The sequence below is a fragment of the Salmo salar genome, chromosome ssa05 (genome assembly GCF_905237065.1).
Source record: "Salmo salar chromosome ssa05, Ssal_v3.1, whole genome shotgun sequence".
NCBI classification, from domain to species: Eukaryota; Metazoa; Chordata; class Actinopteri; order Salmoniformes; family Salmonidae; genus Salmo; species Salmo salar.
In genome coordinates this window covers 71,155,034-71,173,942 of record NC_059446.1, presented here as the reverse complement: position 1 = coordinate 71,173,942, position 18,909 = coordinate 71,155,034, and the positions used below count along the sequence as shown (strand labels likewise).

At 44.6% G+C, this 18,909-nt stretch overlaps 1 protein-coding gene across 3 annotated transcripts in view; it reads left to right on the top strand.

Annotated features, from left to right (window-relative positions):
- The window catches only part of LOC106589065 (glutamate receptor ionotropic, kainate 5), a 170,642-nt gene that overhangs the window by 73,447 nt on the left and 78,286 nt on the right, over positions 1–18,909 (top strand). The window contains exon 1 of one of the 3 annotated variants that reach the window (XM_045718719.1): positions 3,298–3,390. The exons of the other annotated variants lie outside the window; for them this stretch is intronic. The gene's annotated coding sequence lies outside the window, so the exon portion shown is untranslated. Of the gene's footprint in view, positions 1–3,297; positions 3,391–18,909 lie in introns of those variants that run through there. 3 annotated transcript variants of the gene reach the window in all.

The window sequence follows — 18,909 nt, the reverse complement described above, 5'->3', positions numbered from 1 at the left end:
CTTTAAGGAGCAGAGAGAGAGAGAGAGACAGAGAGCGAGTGCGAGAGTGAGAGAGAGAGAGAGAGAGAGAGAGAGACAGAGAGCGAGTGCGAGAGTGAGAGAGAGAGAGAGAGAGAGAGAGAGAGAGAGAGAGAGAGAGAGAGAGAGAGAGAGAGAGAGAGAGAGAGAGAGAGAGAGAGTGGCATGTTAAAACTTCTTCAGGATCGGTGGGTCCCCTGCGGGATGGTTGAGCTAACGTAGGCTGATGCGATTAGCATGAGGTTGTAAGTAACAAGACAATTTCCCAGGACATAGACATATCTGATATTGGCAGAAAGCTTAAATTCTTGTTAATCTAACTGCACTTTCCAATTTACAGTAGCTATTATAATGAAAGAATACCATGCTATTGTTTGAGGAGAGTTCACAGTTTTGAACATGAAAAGTTATTAATAAAGTCTTTTGGCACATTTGGGCAGTCTTGATACAAACATTTTAACAGAAATACAATGGTTCATTGGATCAGTGTAAAACTTTGCACATACACTGCTGACATCTAGTGGCCCACATTTTAATTACACTTGGGCTGGAATAATTCATTATGGTCTGTCTCTTACATTTCAAAGATGATGGTACAAAAAAATACCAAACAAACCTGTTGTTTTTTTCTTTGTATTATCTTTTACCAGATCTAATGTGTTATATTCTCCTACATTCCTTCCACATTTCCACAAACTTCAAAGTCTTTCCTTTCAAATGGTACCAAGAATATGCATATCCTCACTTCAGGGCTACAGTCAGTTAGATTTGGATATGTCATTTTAGGTGAAAATTGAAAAAAAGGGGCGGATCCTTAAGCGGTTATTAAAGTACAGATCTACTCAGATGCTGTATAGAAAGATGGACAGATATACATCGAGGGACTGTGAAAGATAGCAGGAATAAAAGGAGAGAGGAGACTGTGATAACTAAGATAGATGTAAGGGAATGAAAGGCTATAGTAGAGGAGACAGTGGCGAGACCATTTAGGGGGGAGATTGAGCTGCAGAGAGAGAGATGAGGGAAGGGAATGAAGGGAAGAGGTGAAGAGGGGAACGAAAGGTAAAGTCAGTGGAAGAGTGACAAGGACAGACTAGACAGGAGGAAGACAGGCAGAGTTGAGTCGGACGAGGAGGAGAATGCGTGCGTGATAAGCCAGAATGACACAAATGTCACCAAGTCTCACATGCTCTCTCTTTCTCTCTCCCTCTCTCTCCCTCTCTCTCTCTCCTACAGGGCTGAAACCTAGTGGAATTATCTCTACCTTTCTGAATCCTTTCCTTGTCAGTCAGGAGTCACAGTTCCCACTATGGGGAATAAAGACGAACTGCTAGCATCCAGCACCCCAATACTGACCACCTCTCTACCCCTGCAGAGTAACCCCCCCACCAGGAGCACAACCACCAGTGCTACAATTGTTCCAGTGAGAGATGTGTACAATGCACTCTTCTGATTACAACCGCATCCAATGGGATTTCATGAAACCTAGAGGTTTGGGGTGTTGATGCCAGCGCAACAGCTTGTAGAGGACCTTGAGCTTCGGGGGACGTGTGTCCCTGGAAGGAAATACTCAACTGTGATGCTCCTCCAGAAAACTACATGAGATTGTGGTACATGGGTGGATTTATCGGCTGTACATCCTGTCTAGATTATGAGACTTTACTCTGTTCACTTCAAAGTTCTGCGTCTGTTCCAGACCGGTTCCTCAGCAGAACCAAGTAATTGACAGTCCCCCCTTGGGAATCCCGCCTTCTGATTTGTTTGGGGGCTTATTTTTTAAAGGAACAATTTCCCCTCCAATTTCCCTTTTTCTGGTCTTCCTCCTTTCCCCTCATCTCTTCATCCAGTGAGGAGGAATATACTATGAAACAAGTCCATTCTTCCTGATTCTCCCTTGGTGACAGAGAGAGAAGAGGGACAAACGGCCCTGAATAGATAACGAGGAAGGAGAGAGAGAACGGAGAAGAGAAGGAGATAGGGAAACAGGTAGAGAGAAAAAGAGAGAGAGAGAGAGAGAGAGAAGAGATAAAGAAAGCGAGATAATTAACTGAGATTTGTCAGAATCCTTCTGGAGACTTCCTGCCTCAGCCTAATTTAGCCTGTCTGTCTCTGAGATCTGCTGGAAGCTGATTGGTTGGTTGGCTGGTTGACTGGTTGGTTGGCTGGTTGGTTGGCTGGTTGGTTGCACGATGGAAGAGGCAGAAAATGAGGCAGAATTCTGACCAGGGGGGGCAGCTGAGCACTAGAGGGGGGTAAAAGGTCCCGCTGTACACCCCTGGACCGGAACTGGATGGCTCTTAAACAGACAGACAGTAAACTGGGAGGCATTATAAACAAGCATTACAAGCAGACACTCATCATTGTCATTCCAGACTGTGTGTGTGAGAGAGAGAGAGAGCGATAGGGGTAGAGAAGAGAGAAGCAGTAAGTCCTGTGTTGGGTTTGGGGCTGCCTGTCTGCCTGACGGGGACTGAGAGCGAGCGACGCAGCAATTAGAGGATCTGACTGCATCCCCCTCAGCCTCAGCCTCCGCTGGCAAGACTAGACAGAAACAAACAAACAGGTAGGGGGACTGCTACTAGGAGGGAAGGACAGGTTAGATAGAGGTAGTGACAGCAAGAGTGAGAGAGAGAGGGAAGGAAAGAGAAAAGTAGACAGTGGAAAGGAGAGGGATATAGAGCAGGTGTCTGAAATCCTCTCCATCTGCTTGTCAATTTCTCTTCTGTTTCCTCCTCTTCTTCTGGGAGAGGGATTGGATTTAGACAACGGTACTCGGAGCCGTCGAGGCCTTCTGCCGGCCCAGAGGGAAGGAAACGAGGGAAGGAGAGAGAGAAAGGGAAGGAGGGGGGCCCTTTTGGATTGAAAAAAATTCATTTTTCAACCCTCGTGTTTCATTTGACCAAGAGGCTCCTTCCGCATCTATAGCTCTACTGAAGAGAGGGAGAGAGATAAAGAAAGGGAAGAAGACAGCACAATACCCTTTCTTTTTCTCCTTCTGTCTTTTACTTTCTACTTTTGTTGAGGGTGTCTGAAGATTTTTTCTATCCTCAGTTGTTGCTTTTTCTCCTCACCTCCAAAAGGAATATTGTTGCCTAGCTATCACAGTCCAAGTACCGGAGTCTTCCATCTTTCTATGTTCTCTCTCTCTCAGCCCCCCACCCCTTCACGGAGACAATCCGGAATGCTGTGACAGCCCCAGAAGTCCCCCCCTCCACGAAAAAACGCATCCCCTTCGACCTCACCCCCTCGTCCCTCCGCCCCCCACCCCCCACCCCACCAGTGGATTCTAACTCCATGCCTGTCGAGGGCTGTGCTGACTGGCAACTACACACATATATGGTACACCGCTTCTGATATCGTCTGACTCATTCTGTAAGTAAGACTCTTCTTTCTCTGTGGTGTGTGTGACTGTTTATATGTACATGTGTGAATCGTCTGTCCGTGCTTAGTTAATGTCATGCTCCGTTTCCTAGCCATAGTATTTTTCCGCAGCGTTGGTTTTACACTGCCTTCAAAGCGACGTGACTCTGGTTGCCTTTTCTGCCTCAGGTGGAGGCACTGTGTGTGTGTGTGTGTGTGTGTGTGTGTGTGTGTGTGTGTGTGTGTGTGTGTGTGTGTGTGTGTGTGTGTGTGTGTGTGTGTGTGTGTGTGTGTGTAAGAGTTGCAGCAGAATCAGAGTGGTGTGACAGTAGGAACTGCATTTATGTGTATGTGTTGTTTGTGTGTGTGTGTGTGGGTTGTGTGTGTGATGTGTGAGCGTCTACTGTAAGTCTGCCTGGGGTTAATTTGGACTAATTAGTGATGTGTATTTTTGCTTCTCAGAGCTGTTTTGGGTTCTTTGTCAGTGCATGCATTTATTAGAGAGAGAGAAAGATGAAGACCAGAATGTGGAGAGAAGAGAGAGATAGGGTGAGGAGAGAGAGGGGGAGGAGAGAGAGGGGGAGAGAGAGAGAGAGGGGAAGAGAGAGGGAGGAGGGAGGGAGGGAGGGAGAGAGAGGGAGGGAGGGAGGGAGAGAGAGAAAGAGAGAGAGAGAGAGAGAGAGAGAGAGAGGTTGGGAGGGTGGGGGGAGAGAGGTTGGGAGGGTGGGGGAGAGAGAGAGAGAGAGGTTGGGCGGGTGGGGGGAGAGAGAGAGAGAGAGGTTGGGAGGGTGGGGGGAGAGAGGTTGGGAGGGTGGGGGAGAGAGAGAGAGAGAGAGAGAGAGAGAGAGAGAGAGAGAGAGAGAGAGAGGTTGGGAGGGTGGGAGAGAGAGGTTGGGAGGGTGGGGGAGAGAGAGAGAGAGAGGTTGGGAGGGTGGGGGAGAGAGAGAGAGAGAGAGGTTGGGAGGGTGGGGGAGAGAGAGAAGAGAGAGCGAGCGAGAGCATGATTGATTCTGTTTTTCTCTGTCTGGCTAGCTCTGGGGCTTATCCACTTGCTTTCCAGTGTCCAGTTTACTATCAATTTCACTCATCTGTGCTAGCCTACTGTTTCTATGTCCAATATTTCCAACAGACTGAGCCTCTCAAAGAGCTAAAATCTCTCCTGCATGCTTCCGAGTGTCCATAGTGTCAGTTTCCCTCTTGTGTGTGCCATTGTTTCCAGTTTACAATGTTGTCTTTAGATTATAGGCTTGACAAACATGGCAGCACCCTACTGTGTGTCCATGTTCTCATAGCCCATCCATCTCCACAGGCTCCCAACACATCTTTATACAGTCCCCCATCCACCCTGCCCTGCCCTGCACTGGGAAACGCTCAATCAAGATAGTCCCTTCAAATAGACCAATGAACTGTGAATAACGCCATCACACGCACAACTCTCTCCCGCCACTGAGAGAGGAGGAGGATGGAGGGAGAGGTAGAGAGAGAGAGATGATGGAGTGAGGGAGGGATGGAGGGGAGAGAGGAAGAGAGAAAGAGGCAGAGGAATATGCAGAAGGAGAGAGGGAGGATGGATAAATAGATGGAGGGATGCAAAAGGAACGAGGGGGAGGGATAGAGGAGCCTGTAGGGTCTGTGGGGCAGGAAAAGACCTCTGCTTCGTGTGACCACTCTGATGGGCTTAGTAAGGCCCTGCTTTGAGAATTAAGATGACTAAATAATACTGTGCAGAACCACAGAGATAACATAACACTGCTTTCCTTTCTCTGCTCCAGAATAGGCTGGAGAGGACAGGAGGAGTGAGTTTCAGTGTGTTGTGAAAGGGATGTCATAATGCCTATATATACAGTGCATTCGGAAAGTATTCAGACCCCTTGACTTTCTCCAAATTTTGTTACGTTACAGCCTTATTCTAAAATTGATTAAATTGTTTTTCTCCCCTCATTAATCTACACACAATACGCCATAATGACAAAGCAAAAACAGGTTTTTAGAAATATTGGCAAATATTATTATTTTTTTAACATTTACAGTATTCAGACCCTTTACTCAGTACTTTGTTGAAGCATCTTTGGCAGTTATTACAGCCTTGGGTATGACACACCTTTTTGGCACACCTGTATTTGGGGTGTTTCTTCCATTCTTCTCTGCAGATCCTCTAAAACTCTGTCAGGTTGGGTGGGGATAGTCACTGCACAAATATTTTCAGGTCTCTCCAGAGATATTCGCTCAGGTTCAAGTCCGGGCTCTGGCTGGGCCACTCAAGGACATTCAGAGACTTGTCCGAAGCCATTCCTGCGTTGTCTTGGCTATGTGGTTAGAGTAATTGACCTGTTGGAAGGTGAACCTTGTGTGTAGATTGATGAGGATTCCTTTTTATTTAGTACATTTTAGAATTAGGCTGAAAATGTGGAAAAAGTCAAGGGGTCTAAATAATTTCTGAATGCACTGTATAATGCCTACACAATGCAGTCATAACAACTGACATGTAATCATGTACCCCTGTACCTCTCAATTCTGACAGTGTTATGTACTGTAACTAGGTTGTCACGTGGTTCACGAGGTATACAGTGACATGTAGTTAAGACCAAGGCTTCCTTCTTTTGTATCCATTATGGGATAAATGCTTTACTTTAGATTGGATGGGTGCTGTAGGATTAACTGATCCTTCTAACATAGTTGACAGGCATGTCTGATGGTGATAGTAGTAGTATTAGAGTTTATAAGCAGAGCCCCAGGTTTGGTCTGGTGGTGATAGTAGTAGTATTACAGTTTATAACCAGGGCCCCAGGTTTGGTCTGGTGGTGAGTAGTAGTAGTAGTATTAGAGTTTATAACCAGGGCCCCAGGTTTGGTCTGGTGGTGATAGTAGTAGTAGTATTAGAGTTTATAACCAGGGCCCCAGGTTTGGTCTGGTGGTGATAGTAGTAGTATTAGAGTTTATAACCAGGGCCCCAGGTTTGGTCTGGTGGTGATAGTAGTAGTAGTAGTATTAGAGTTTATAACCAGGGCCCCAGGTTTGGTCTGGTGGTGATAGTAGTAGTAGTAGTATTAGAGTTTATAACCAGGGCCCCAGGTTTGGTCTGGTGTTGATAGTAGTAGTAGTATTACAGTTTATAACCAGGGCCCCAGGTTTGGTATTGTGGTGATAGTAGTTGTAGTATTAGAGTTTATAGCCATGGCCCCAGGTTGATTGTGGTGGTTATAGTAGTAGAAGTAGTGTTAGAGTTTATAGACAGGGTTACAGGTTTGGTTTGATGGTGACAGTAGTAGTAGTATTACAGTTTATGACCAGGGCCCCAGGTTTGGTCTGGTGGTGATAGTAGTAGTAGTAGTATTAGAGTTTATAACCAGGGCCCCAGGTTTGGTCTGGTGGTGATAGTAGTAGTGGTATTAGAGCTTATAACCAGGACCCCAGGTTTCGTCTGGTGGTGATAAAAGTAGTAGTAGTATTAGAGCTTATAACCAGGGCTCCAGGTTTGGTCTGGTGTTGATAGTAGTAGTAGTATTACAGTTTATGACCAGGGCCCCAGGTTTGGTCGGGTGGTGATAGTGGTTGTAGAAATATAACCAGGGCCCCAGGTTTGGTCTGGTGGTGATAGTGGTAGTATTAGAGTTTATAACCAGGGCCCCAGGTTTGGTCTGGTGGTGATAGTAGTAGTATTAGAGTTTATAACCAGGGCCCCAGGTTTGGTCCGGTGATGATAGTAGCAGAATTAGACTTTATAACCAGGGCCCCAGGTTTGGTATTGTGGTGATAGTAGTTGTAGTATTAGAGTTTATAGCCATGGCCCCAGGTTGATTGTGGTGGTTATAGTAGTAGAAGTAGTATTGGAGTTCATAGCCAGGGCCCAGGTTTGGTCGGGTGGTGATAGCTGTAGTATTAGAGTTTATAACTAGGGCCCCAGGTTTGGTGTGGTGGTGATAGAAGTAGTAGTATTAGAGATAGTAATTAGGGCCCCAGGTTTGGTCTGGTGATGATAGTAGTAGTATTAGAGATTAAAACCAGGGCCCCAGGTTTGGTGTGGTGGTGATAGTAGTAGTATTAGTGTTTATAAGCAGGGTCCCAGGTTTGGTGTGGTGGTGATAGTAGTAGTATTGGAGTTTAAAACCAGGGCCCAAGGTTTGGTCTGGTGGTGATAGTAGTAGTAGTATTAGAGTTTATTACCAGGGCCCCAGGTTTGGTCTGGTGGTGATAGTAGTGGTATTAGAGCTTATAACCAGGACCCCAGGTTTCGTCTGGTGGTGATAAAAGTAGTAGTAGTATTAGAGCTTATAACCAGGGCTCCAGGTTTGGTCTGGTGTTGATAGTAGTAGTAGTATTACAGTTTATGACCAGGGCCCCAGGTTTGGTCGGGTGGGGATAGTGGTTGTAGAAATATAACCAGGGCCCCAGGTTTGGTCTGGTGGTGATAGTGGTAGTATTAGAGTTTATAACCAGGGCCCCAGGTTTGGTCTGGTGGTGATAGTAGTAGTATTTGAGTTTATAACCAGGGCCCCAGGTTTGGTCCGGTGATGATAGTAGCAGAATTAGACTTTATAACCAGGGCCCCAGGTTTGGTATTGTGGTGATAGTAGTTGTAGTATTAGAGTTTATAGCCATGGCCCCAGGTTGATTGTGGTGGTTATAGTAGTAGAAGTAGTATTGGAGTTCATAGCCAGGGCCCAGGTTTGGTCTGGTGGTGATAGTAGTAGTAGGTTTAGAGTTTATAACCAGGGCCCCAGGTTTGGTGTGGTGGTGATGAGTAGTAGTATTAGAGATAGTAATCAGGGCCCCAGGTTTGGTCTGGTGGTGATGTAGTAGTAGTAGTATTAGAGATTAAAACCAGGGCCCCAGGTTTGGTCTGGTGGTGAGTAGTAGTAGTATTAGAGTTTATAAGCAGGGCCCCAGGTTTGGTGTGGTGGTGAAGTAGTAGTAGTATTGGAGTTTATAACCAGGGCCCCAGGTTTGGTCTGGTGGTGATAATAGTAGTAGTAGTATTAGAGTTTATTACCAGGGCCCCAGGTTTGGTCTGGTGGTGATAGTAGTAGTAGTATTAGAGTTCATAACCATGGATCCAGGATTGGTATGGTGTTGATAATAGTAGTATTAGAGTTTATAACCAGGGCCCCAGGATTGGTATGGTGGTTATAGTAGTAGTATTAGAGTTTATAACCATGGCCCCAGGATTGGTATGGTGGTGATAATAGTAGTATTAGAGTTTATAACCAGGGCCCCAGGTTTGGTGTGGTGGTGATATTAGTAGTAGTATTAGAGATAATAACCAGCTACCAATGTTTAGTCTGGTGATGAGTAGTAGTAGTATTAGAGTTTATAACCAGGGCCCCAGGTTTGGTCTGTGTGATAGTAGTAGTATTAGAGTTTATAACCAGGGCCCCAGGTTTGGTCTGGTGGTGATAATAGTAGTATTAGAGTTTATAACAAGGGCCCCAGGTTTGGTCAGGTGGTGATAGTAGTAGTATTAGAGTTTATAGCCAGGGCCCCAGGTTTGGTCTGGTGGTGATAGTAGTAGTATTAGAGTTTATAACCAGGGCCCCAGGTTTGGTCTGGTGGTGATAGTAGTGAGTATTAGAGTTTATAGCCAGGGCCCCAGGTTTGGTGTGGTGGTGATAGTAGTAGTAGTATTAGAGTTTAAAACCAGGCCCCCAGGTTTGGTCTGGTGGTGATAGTAGTAGTAGTATTAGAGTTCTAAGCCAGGGCCCCAGGTTTGGTGTGGTGATGATAGTAGTAGTAGTATTATAGTTTATAGCCAGGGCCCAGGTTTGGTCTGGTGGTGATAGTAGTAGTATTAGAGTTTTTAAAACAAGGGCCCCAGGTTTGGTGCGGTGGTGATAGTAGTAGTAGTATTAGTGTTATTAAGCAGGGCCCAGGTTTGGTCTGGTGGTGATAGTAGTAGTATTAGAGTTTTTAGCCAGGGCCCAGGTTTGGTCTGGTGGTGATTGTAGTAGTAGTATTAGAGTTTAAAACCAGGGCCCCAGGTTTGGTGTGGTGGTGATAGTAGTAGTATTAGTGTTTTTAAGCAGGGCCCCTGGTTTGGTCTGGTGGTGATAGTAGTAGGATTAGAGTTTATAACTAGGGCCCCAGGTTTGGTGTGGTGGTGATAGTTGTAGTAGTATTAGAGATAGTAATTAGGGCCCCAGGTTTGGTCTGGTGATGATAGTAGTAGTATTAGACTTTAAAACCAGGGCCCCAGGTTTGGTCTGGTGGTGATAGCAGTCCTAGTATTGGAGTTTATATCCAGGGCCCCAGGTTTTGTTTGGTGGTGATAGCATTAGTGTTAGAATTTAAAACCAGTGCCCCAGGACAGGTTTGGTGACAATAGTAGTGGTATTAGAACTTATAAACAGGTCCCCAGGTTTGGTCTGTTGGTGATAGCAGCAGTAGTATTATATTTTAAAGCCAGGGCCCCAGGTTTGGTATGGTGGTTATAGTAGTAGTAGTATTAGAGTTTATAAACAGAGCCCCAGGTTTGGTGTGGTGGTGATAGTAGTTGTAGTATTAGTGTTTATAACCAGGGCCCCAGGTTTGGTCTGGTCGTGATAGTAGTAGTAGTATTAGAGTTTATAACCAGGGCCCCAGGTTTGGTTTAGAGGTGACAGTAGTAGTAGTATTATAGCTTATAACCAGGGTCCAAGGTTTGGTCTGGTCGTGATAGTAGTAGTAGTGTTAGAACATATATCCAGGGTCCCAGGTTTGGTCTGGTGGTGTTAGTAGTAGTAGTATTAGAACTTATATCCAGGGTCGGTCTGGTGGTGGTAGTAGTAGTGGTATTAGAGTTTATAACCAGGTAACCAGGTTGGGTGTGGTGGTAATAGTGGAAGTATTAGAGTTTATAACCAGGGTCCCAGGTTTGGTCTGGTGATGATAGTAGTAGTAGTATTAGTATTTAAAGCCAGGGCCGCAGGTTTGGTCTGGTGATGATACCAGTAGTATTAGAGTTTATAACCAGGGCCCAAGGTTTGTTCTGGTGGTGATAGTAGCAGTGGTATTAGAGTTTATAACCATGACCCCAGGTTTGGTCTGGTGGTGATAGTTGTAGTATTAGAGCTTATAACCAGTGCCACAGGTTTGGTCTGGTGTTGATAGTAGTCATAGTATCTGAGTTTATAGCCATGGCCCCAGGTTTGTTGTGGTGGTGATAGTAGTAGTGGTATTACAACTTATAAAGGGCCTCAGGATTGGTCTGGTGGTGATAGTAATAGTAGTATTAGAGTTTAAAACCAGGGCCCCAGGTTTGGTCTGGTGGTGATATAATAAGTAGAAATATAACCAGGGCCCAAGGTTTGGTCAGGTGATGATAGTAGTAGTAGTATTAGAGCTTATAGCCAGGGCACCAAGGATTGGTCTGGTGTTGATTGTAGTAGAAGTTTTAGAGTTTATAGCCAGGGCATCAGGACTGGTCTGGTCTTGATTGTAGCAGAAGTTTTAGAGTTTATAGCCAGGGCCCCAGGTTTGGTCTGGTGGTGATAGTGGTAGTAGTATTAGTGTTTAAAACCAGAGCCCCAGCTTTGGTGTGGTGGTGATAGCAGTTACAGTGTTAGAGTTTATAACCAGGGCCCCAGGTTTGGTCCGGTGGTGATAGTAGTAGTAGTATTAGTGTTTAAAACCAGAGCCCCAGGTTTGGTGTGGTGGTGATAGCAGTTGCAGTGTTAGAGTTTATAACCAGGGCCCCAGGTTTGGTCCGGTGGTGATAGCAGTTGTAGTATTAGAGTTTATTACCAGGGCCCCAGGATTGGTTTGGTGGTGATAGTAGTAGTAGTTTTAGAGTTTATAACCAGGGCCCCAGGATTGGTTTGGTGATGATAGTAGTAGTAGTTTTAGAGTTTATTACCAGGGCCCCAGGTTTGGTGTGGTGGTGATGATAGTAGTAGTAGTTTTAGAGTTTATTACCAGGGCCCCAGGATTGGTTTGGTGGTGATAGTAGTAGTAGTTTTAGAGTTTATTACCAGGGCCCCAGGATTGGTTTGGTGTTGATAGTTATCGTGGTATTAGAGTTTATAACCAGGGCCCCAGGTTTGGTCCGGTGGTGATAGCAGTTGTAGTATTAGAGTTTATTACCATGGCCCCAGGTTTGGTGTGGTGGTGATAGTAGTATTAGTATTACTGTTTATAGCCAGGGCCCCAGGCTTGGTGTGGTGGTGATAGTAGTATTAGTATTACAGTTTATAGCCAGGGCCCCAGGCTTGGTCTGGTTGTGATAGTTGTTGTAGTATTAGTGTTTATTAACAGGGCCCCTGGTTTGGTCTGGTGGTGATAGTGGTAGTATTAGAAATTATAACCAGGGCCCCAGGTTTTGTGTGGTGGTTATAGTAGTAAAAGAATTATAGCTTATGACAAGGGCCCCAGGTTTGGTCTGGTGATGACAGTGGTGGTATTTGAAATTTAACCAGGGCCCCAGGTTTGGTGTGGTGGTGATAGTAGTAGTAGTATTTGAGTTTATAACCATGGCCCCAGGATTTGTATGGTGGTGATAATAGTAGTATTAGAGGTTATAACTAGGGCCCCAGGATTGGTATGGTGGTGATAGTAGTAGTATTAGAGTTTATAACCATGGCCCCAGGATTGGTATGGTGGTGATAGAAGTGGTATTAGAGTTTATAACAAGGGCCCCAGGATTGGTATGATGGTGATAGTATTAGTATTAGAGTTTATAACCAGGGCCCCAGGTTTGGTATGGTGCTGATAGTAGTAGTATTAGAGCTTGTATTCCAGCCCCAGATTTGGTGTGGCGGTGAGAGTAGTTGTAGTATTAGGGTTTATAACCAGGCCCCCAGGATTGGTCTGGTGACGATAGTGGTAGTATTAGGAATCATAACCAGGGCCCCAGGTTTGGTGTGGTGGTTATAGTCGTAATAGCATTGTAGCTTATAACAATGGCCCCAGGTTTGGTCTGGTGGTGATAGTAGTAGTATTAGAGTTTATAACCAGGGCCCCAGGTTTGTTCTGGTGGTGATAGTAGTAGTAGTAGTATTAGAGTTTATAACCATTGCCCCAAGTTTGGTCTGGTGGTGATAGTAGTAGTAGTATTAGAGTTTATAACACGCGCCCCAGGTTTGGTTTGGAGGTGACAGTTGTTGCATTATTAGAGTTTATAGCCATGGCCCAACGTTTGGTCTGCTGGTGTTAGTAGTAGTATTATAACTTATAACCAGTGTCCAAGGTTTGGTCTGGTGGCGATAGTAGTGGTAGTATTATTATTTAAAGCCAGGGCCCCAGGTTTGGTCTGGTGATGATTGTAGTAATAGTATTAGAGTTTATAGCCAGGGCATCAGGACTGGTCTGGTCTTGATTGTAGCAGAAGTATTAGTGTTTATATTGAGGGCCCCAGGTTTGGTCTGTTGGTGATAGTAGCAGTAGTATTATAATTTAAAGCCAGGGGCCCAGGTTTGGTGTGGTGGTGATAGTAGTAGTAGTATTAGAGCTTATAACCAGGGCCCCAGGTTAGGTCTGGTGATGATAGTAGTAGTAGTTTTAGAGCTTATAACCAGGGCCCCAGGTTTGGTCAGGTGGTGATAGCAGTTGTAGTATAGGAGATTAAAACCAGGGCCCCAGGTTTGGTGTGGTGGTGATAGTAGTAGTAGTAGTATTAGAGTTTATAACCATGGCCCCAGGATTGGTATGGTGGTGATAGTAGTAGTATTAGAGTTTATAACCAGGGCCCCAGGTTTGGTATGATGGTGATAGTAGTAGTAGTATTAGAGTTTATAACCATGGCCCCAGGATTGGTATGGTGCTGATAGTAGTAGTATTAGAGTTTATAACCAGGGCCCCAGGTTTGGTATGGTGGTGATAGTAGTAGTAGTAGTATTAGAGTTTATAACCAGGGCCCGAGGTTTGGTCTGGTGGTGATAGCAGTGGTATTAGAGTTTATAACCAGGGCCCCAGGATTGGTATGGTGGTGATAGAAGTGGTATTAGAGTTTATAACAATGGCCCCAGGATTGGTATGGTGGTGATAGTAGTATTATTAGAGTTTATAACCAGGGCCCTAGGATTGGTATGATGGTGATAGTATTAGTATTAGAGTTTATAACCAGGGCCCCAGGATTGGTATGGTGCTGACAGTAGTAGTATTAGAGCTTGTATTCCAGCCCCAGATTTGGTGTGGCGGTGAGAGTAGTAGTAGTATTAGGGTTTATATCTAGGGCCCCAGGTTTGGTGTGGTGGTGATGATAGTAGTAGTAGTGTTAGAGTTTATTACCAGGGCTCCAGGATTGGTTTGGTGTTGATAGTTATAGTGGTATTAGAGTTTATAAACACAGCCCCAGGTTTGGTCTGGTGTTGATAGTAGTAGTAGTAGTATTAGAGTTTATAACCAGGGTCCCAGGTTTGGTCTGGTGGTGATAGTAGTAGTAGTAGTATTAGAGTTTATAACCAGGGTCCCAGGTTTGGTCTGGTGGTGACAGTAGTATTAGATCTTATAACCAGGGCCCAGGATGTGTCTGGTGATGATTGTAGTAGTATTAAAGTTCATAACCAGGGCCCCAGGTTTGATCTGGTGGTGATAGTAGTAGTAGGTTTAGAGTTTATAACCAGGGCCCCAGGTTTGGTCTGGTGGTGATAGTAGTAGTATTAGAGTTTATAACCAGGGCCCCAGGTTTGGTCTGGTGGTGATAGTAGTAGTAGTAGTATTAGAGTTTATAACCAGGGCCCCAGGTTTGGTCTGGTGGTGATAGTAGTAGTAGTATTAGAGTTTATAACCAGGGCTCCATGTTTGGTCTGGTGGTGATAGTAGTAGTAGTAGTATTAGAGTTTATAACCAGGTCCTCAGGTTTGGTCTGGTGGTGATAGTAGTAGAAGTAGTATTAGAGTTTATAACCAGGGCCCCAGGTTTTGTCTGGTCAAGTGGTTAGAATAAAACACATTCGTCTCACTTTCAGATGTAGGATGAATATTATATAGCCTTACCTATGCCTGTCTCTTGGAGACATCTCCACTCTCCACTCTTCTTTTCTCAATGTTCTACACTGAATCTCCACTCTCCACTCCTCTTTTCTCAATGTTCTACACTGAATCTCCACTCTCTACTCCTCTTATCTTAATGTTCTACACTAAATCCTGTGTGCCTAGCCATGTGTTCCATGTAGCCGGTCTTGGCAGCGTTGACACATATTTCCTCTAAGTTGACCTTGCAGTTTAAAGCGTAATAAAAGCAGAACTCCCAGCCATGTTGTGCATCGATATGTCCACGTTCCTCTGGATGCTGATAAATGGTGTTCTCTCCTAAGGGAGAGTAGAAAAACCAATAGGTTGCAGAAACTACAGCACAGAGTGGTCAGCTTTTGTTGAGCACAGTAAACCTACTACTGGAATATCAGGGCCGAACCCATATCTCTCAGAGTAACTAATAATAGCGCCGGACTTGAACCCCTGACTTGACGGCTGATTGGACCTACACCCGCGCTCCTCTCAGCAGAAGCTACAATTAGTCTGTAGCATTAAAGGCTAGGTCTGAGAAGACTCCTGGTAAAAGCAAGTTGGATCAAAACACACATTACACGCGACATAGCAAGGGTGCTCACAACCACTCGACTGGGGTTAGGGTTAGGGTTAGGGCCTATAAAACCAACATATCACACTTGTACATGGTAACTCAACACGCTATTGACTGCGACATCGATTTTCCAGTTAGCTCCATCTACTTAGAAGAGGTTAGCTGAGCCGTTACTTGCAGCGTTTATCCATGAACAGGACTGACATCATGTATTGTAACAAGTACAGCATTAATGTTATGTGGTGTATTGGCGCTATGTAGAACTTACTTGTACTGTAGCCTCTAACACAGTGGTATTCAAAGTCGGTGTTGCGAAGGGGGATCTGCAGTAGAGTCTGAAAAAATGGAGTCCCCAGAAATTCTGTCTGAATATATGGGGTCCCCAGAAATTCTGTCTGAATAAATGGGGTCCCCGCTGAAAAAGTTTGAATAGCACTGCTCTAACCTCTCCAGCTGAGACCCACAGACATCAGCCAGCCACCAGCTGTATGAATCACTGCTTCACTAATGTTAAAGGGTTCACATGAGGGACACCAACCCAAACCCTGCAGCATACAACTCATGATTAGCCAGTGGATCTAACGATCAGCTCTCTAGTTTGTACAGTTAATTAAAGCTTCACAGGGGGTCATGTTGTTTGTTCATTCACTGGGCTACAGTGTAGTTGGCACACACACAATGAAATATGAAATGAAAAGAAAGTCAACATCCAGTCTAAGCACGCTGTAGATGATCCCAGGTTTGTATATAATCTAGCAACGTCTTGATCCCTGTCTTCACCAGGCTAGATCATAATAAATCACCTAATCCGTTAAGGGCCATAAGAGCTACACAGTACAGAGATAACTAGTGGAAGAGATACACAGTACAGAGAGATAACTAGTGTAAGAGCTACACAGTACAGAGATAACTAGTGTAAGAGATACACAGTACAGAGAGATAACTAGTGTAAGAGCTACACAGTACAGAGATAACTAGTGTAAGAGCTACACAGTACAGAGATAACTAGTGTAAGAGCTACACAGTACAGAGATAACGAGTGTAAGAGCTACACAGTACAGAGATAACTAGTGTAAGAGATACACAGTACAGAGAGATAACTAGTGTAAGAGCTACACAGTACAGAGATAACTAGTGTAAGAGCTACACAGTACAGAGATAACTAGTGTAAGAGCTACACAGTACAGAGAGATAACTAGTGTAAGAGCTACACAGTACAGAGATAACTAGTGTAAGAGCTACACAGTACAGAGATAACTAGTGTAAGAGCTACACAGTACAGAGGATAACTAGTGTAAGAGCTACACAGTACAGAGATAACTAGTGTAAGAGCTACACAGTACAGAGGTAACTTGTGTAAGAGCTACAGAGGAATTAAACCTATCAGCACAAAAGATCCTACAGTTTGACTTGATGAGGTGGACACTAATTGCTCTACCCTTTAATATTAGGCTTTGTGTAATATCTCTCTGTACTGTACTGCACTGCACTGCAGCACCAAATTCCTGCCTGCTGCCTCTTGTCTGCCAGTGGAACCAGCACGATGCGAGGCCGTCCAGCCCATCGGCCCATATAAAAGCCCAGTTCCTCATTGCCTAATGGAGCAGAAGGAATGGGCATGTTTGTATAGCTGGCTGTCAGCTCCTGGCTGGCATGTCGTGCTCAGGGAGAGACTAGAGGGAGGGGGGAATTGGTGGATGGGCATTAGGGTGCACCACCCAGTGACGTGCTGCTCCCTCCTGACTGGGTTGTGTGGTCCGTCCACCGTAAAGTAAAGTTAAGGCTGCTAATAGCCTTCTCTGTTAATGTAGTCATTACAATTAGATAGCGGATGGTCTTTGGGTGTGTGTGTGTGTCTGTGTGTTTGTGTGTGTCTATGACTGTCTCGTGTGTGCGTGTGTGTGCGTGCGTGCGTGCGTGCGTGCGTGTGTGTGTGTGTGTGTGTTTGTGTAAAAGGGGTTGATATGCTGTTAAAGAGTAGTGTGTCCTTCAGACTTGCAGTAGTATAATAGGTTTATAAAGGACTGTAGGCAGTGGTTCTCTCTGTTAGAACTCATAGAACAGATCAGTATCTAATCAGTTTAATCAGGTTTTAGAATAATATTAAACACGGTTTAGTGCTCAGGTGACACAGTCCTAGTCTGAGATAATAGGTTTGGTGGGAAGGCCATGTTACCGTTGTCACGTCCTGACCAGTAAAAGGGGTTATTTGTCATTGTAGTTTGGTCAGGGCGTGGCAGGGGGTGTTTGTTTTGTGTGTTTCTATGTTTTTGGTTTAGGTTCTATGTTTTCTATTTCTATGTTTAAATCTAGTTTTCTATTTCTATGTTGGGTTTTTGATAGGACCTCCAATTAGAGGCAGCTGGTTGTCGTTGCCTCTAATTGGAGGCCATATTTAGTTGAGGTTTGTTTCACTTGTATTTTGTTGGTGGTTATTTTCTGTATAGCCTGTGTGCCTTATGGAACTGTTTTTCGTTGTACGTTTATTTTGTTTAAGTGTTTTCATCAAATAAATTAAGTATGAGCACTTTACCCGCTGAGCTTTGGTCCTATCCTTACGACGCCCATGACAACCGTGGCATACAGGCCTACAGTAGTAGCATCAATGGTTACAGCCCAGAGAGTTCCATTATCTCTGGATGGATTGGAAACGGCTGGTCACTGGGATCACTTGGGTAAAGACATAGAGAGGTTCATGAGTCTAATTTCAGTTATAGGAGGAGAGAATGGGTAGTCCTAATGTGGTGAGAGAGTCATGTTGAAAGGGTTCACTCTGGGAGGAGGACTACAGAACATCCAAGCCTAATTGAAAAAATTCCATGACTATCCAAATCACCCCAAGATTAAACAGCCTTTATTGTAATGGGATTTCTATATTAGAAATTAAAAAAACAGACATTAATTGGCAGTTTATCATTTGGTTCCATACTGGTCTTCATAAGGGTCCAGCTGGTTATCTGAGGTCCTGGCCCTGAGAAGAGAGAGTGGGCTTGTGAAGGGCATTGTGGGTATAATAGCGTGTTGTTTTGGTAGCGGGCGGCTGGCTGGCTGCTCATTAGCTCCATGTCAGTCAGTGTTCTGAGTTCTGACCACAGGGGCTAGGTTATGTCACAATGTCACTGTTGGGTCTGCTAGTGTGGCTTCGCTGCTCAGTTTGTTCCAACTGGTTTTTCAGAGCAATGCTTTTAGTGGAATCAGTCAATAGATCAGTTACTTAGAGCATCATTAGCTAATGTGTTGAAACCATTGGAAAGTCAGCTGAAGCCATGCATCTTCATATTGACTACAGACCTACCAAGTCCCATCAGATCTGTATTGAAGAGAGCGGAAATAGAAGAATATACTAAGGGAGGGCTGAGAGGTTGATTTCAGACTGCAAAAAAATGAGATTTTAAACTGAAAGTGATAGTAGACCTCTGCTGTTACCTGAGTAGATGACAGACTGCGGCTAATAGCTGTACTCATCATGTGGTCCAGAGACATCATCTTTCTACATCATTATTCAGTTTCAACTCACAGCTTCACTTCTCCTCTCCTCCACTTCTCTCCTCCTCTTCCCCTCGGGAATCACTCAGAGTCAGATCTCATGCTGACCACCAATCCTTATGGTAAACTACTGTTCTTTCTTTAATGAAAAAAGGATTGAAATGGCCTATGGCTTTATGCACTCACATGGCCACAAAGCTACAAACCCAAGGATGTACTCCTTGTGGTAATTTCAATGGTTATAATGAAAAGCCTTTAAGAATGTTTGCTTCCACTGACGCACTTCAGCATCACTTGGCTTCATCCAGTTTTGTTTGACAAGTGTTATTCCTTGTGACCTCTCAAGGCGCTCGGTAACCCCGCTCTCGCTACATTTTTGCTCTTGAACACTGAGGCCACACTGATGAGTCACTCCAATCAGGGGTTATTTAGTGAACACCACTGGTTGTACCAGGGAGCCTGCAGTGCCACTACACCTCCAGTTCTATTGAAGTGGTAGAACAAAACTTAATGGATTGCCTTTCTCTAGTGCTTTTCAATAGGACAAAGAAATGT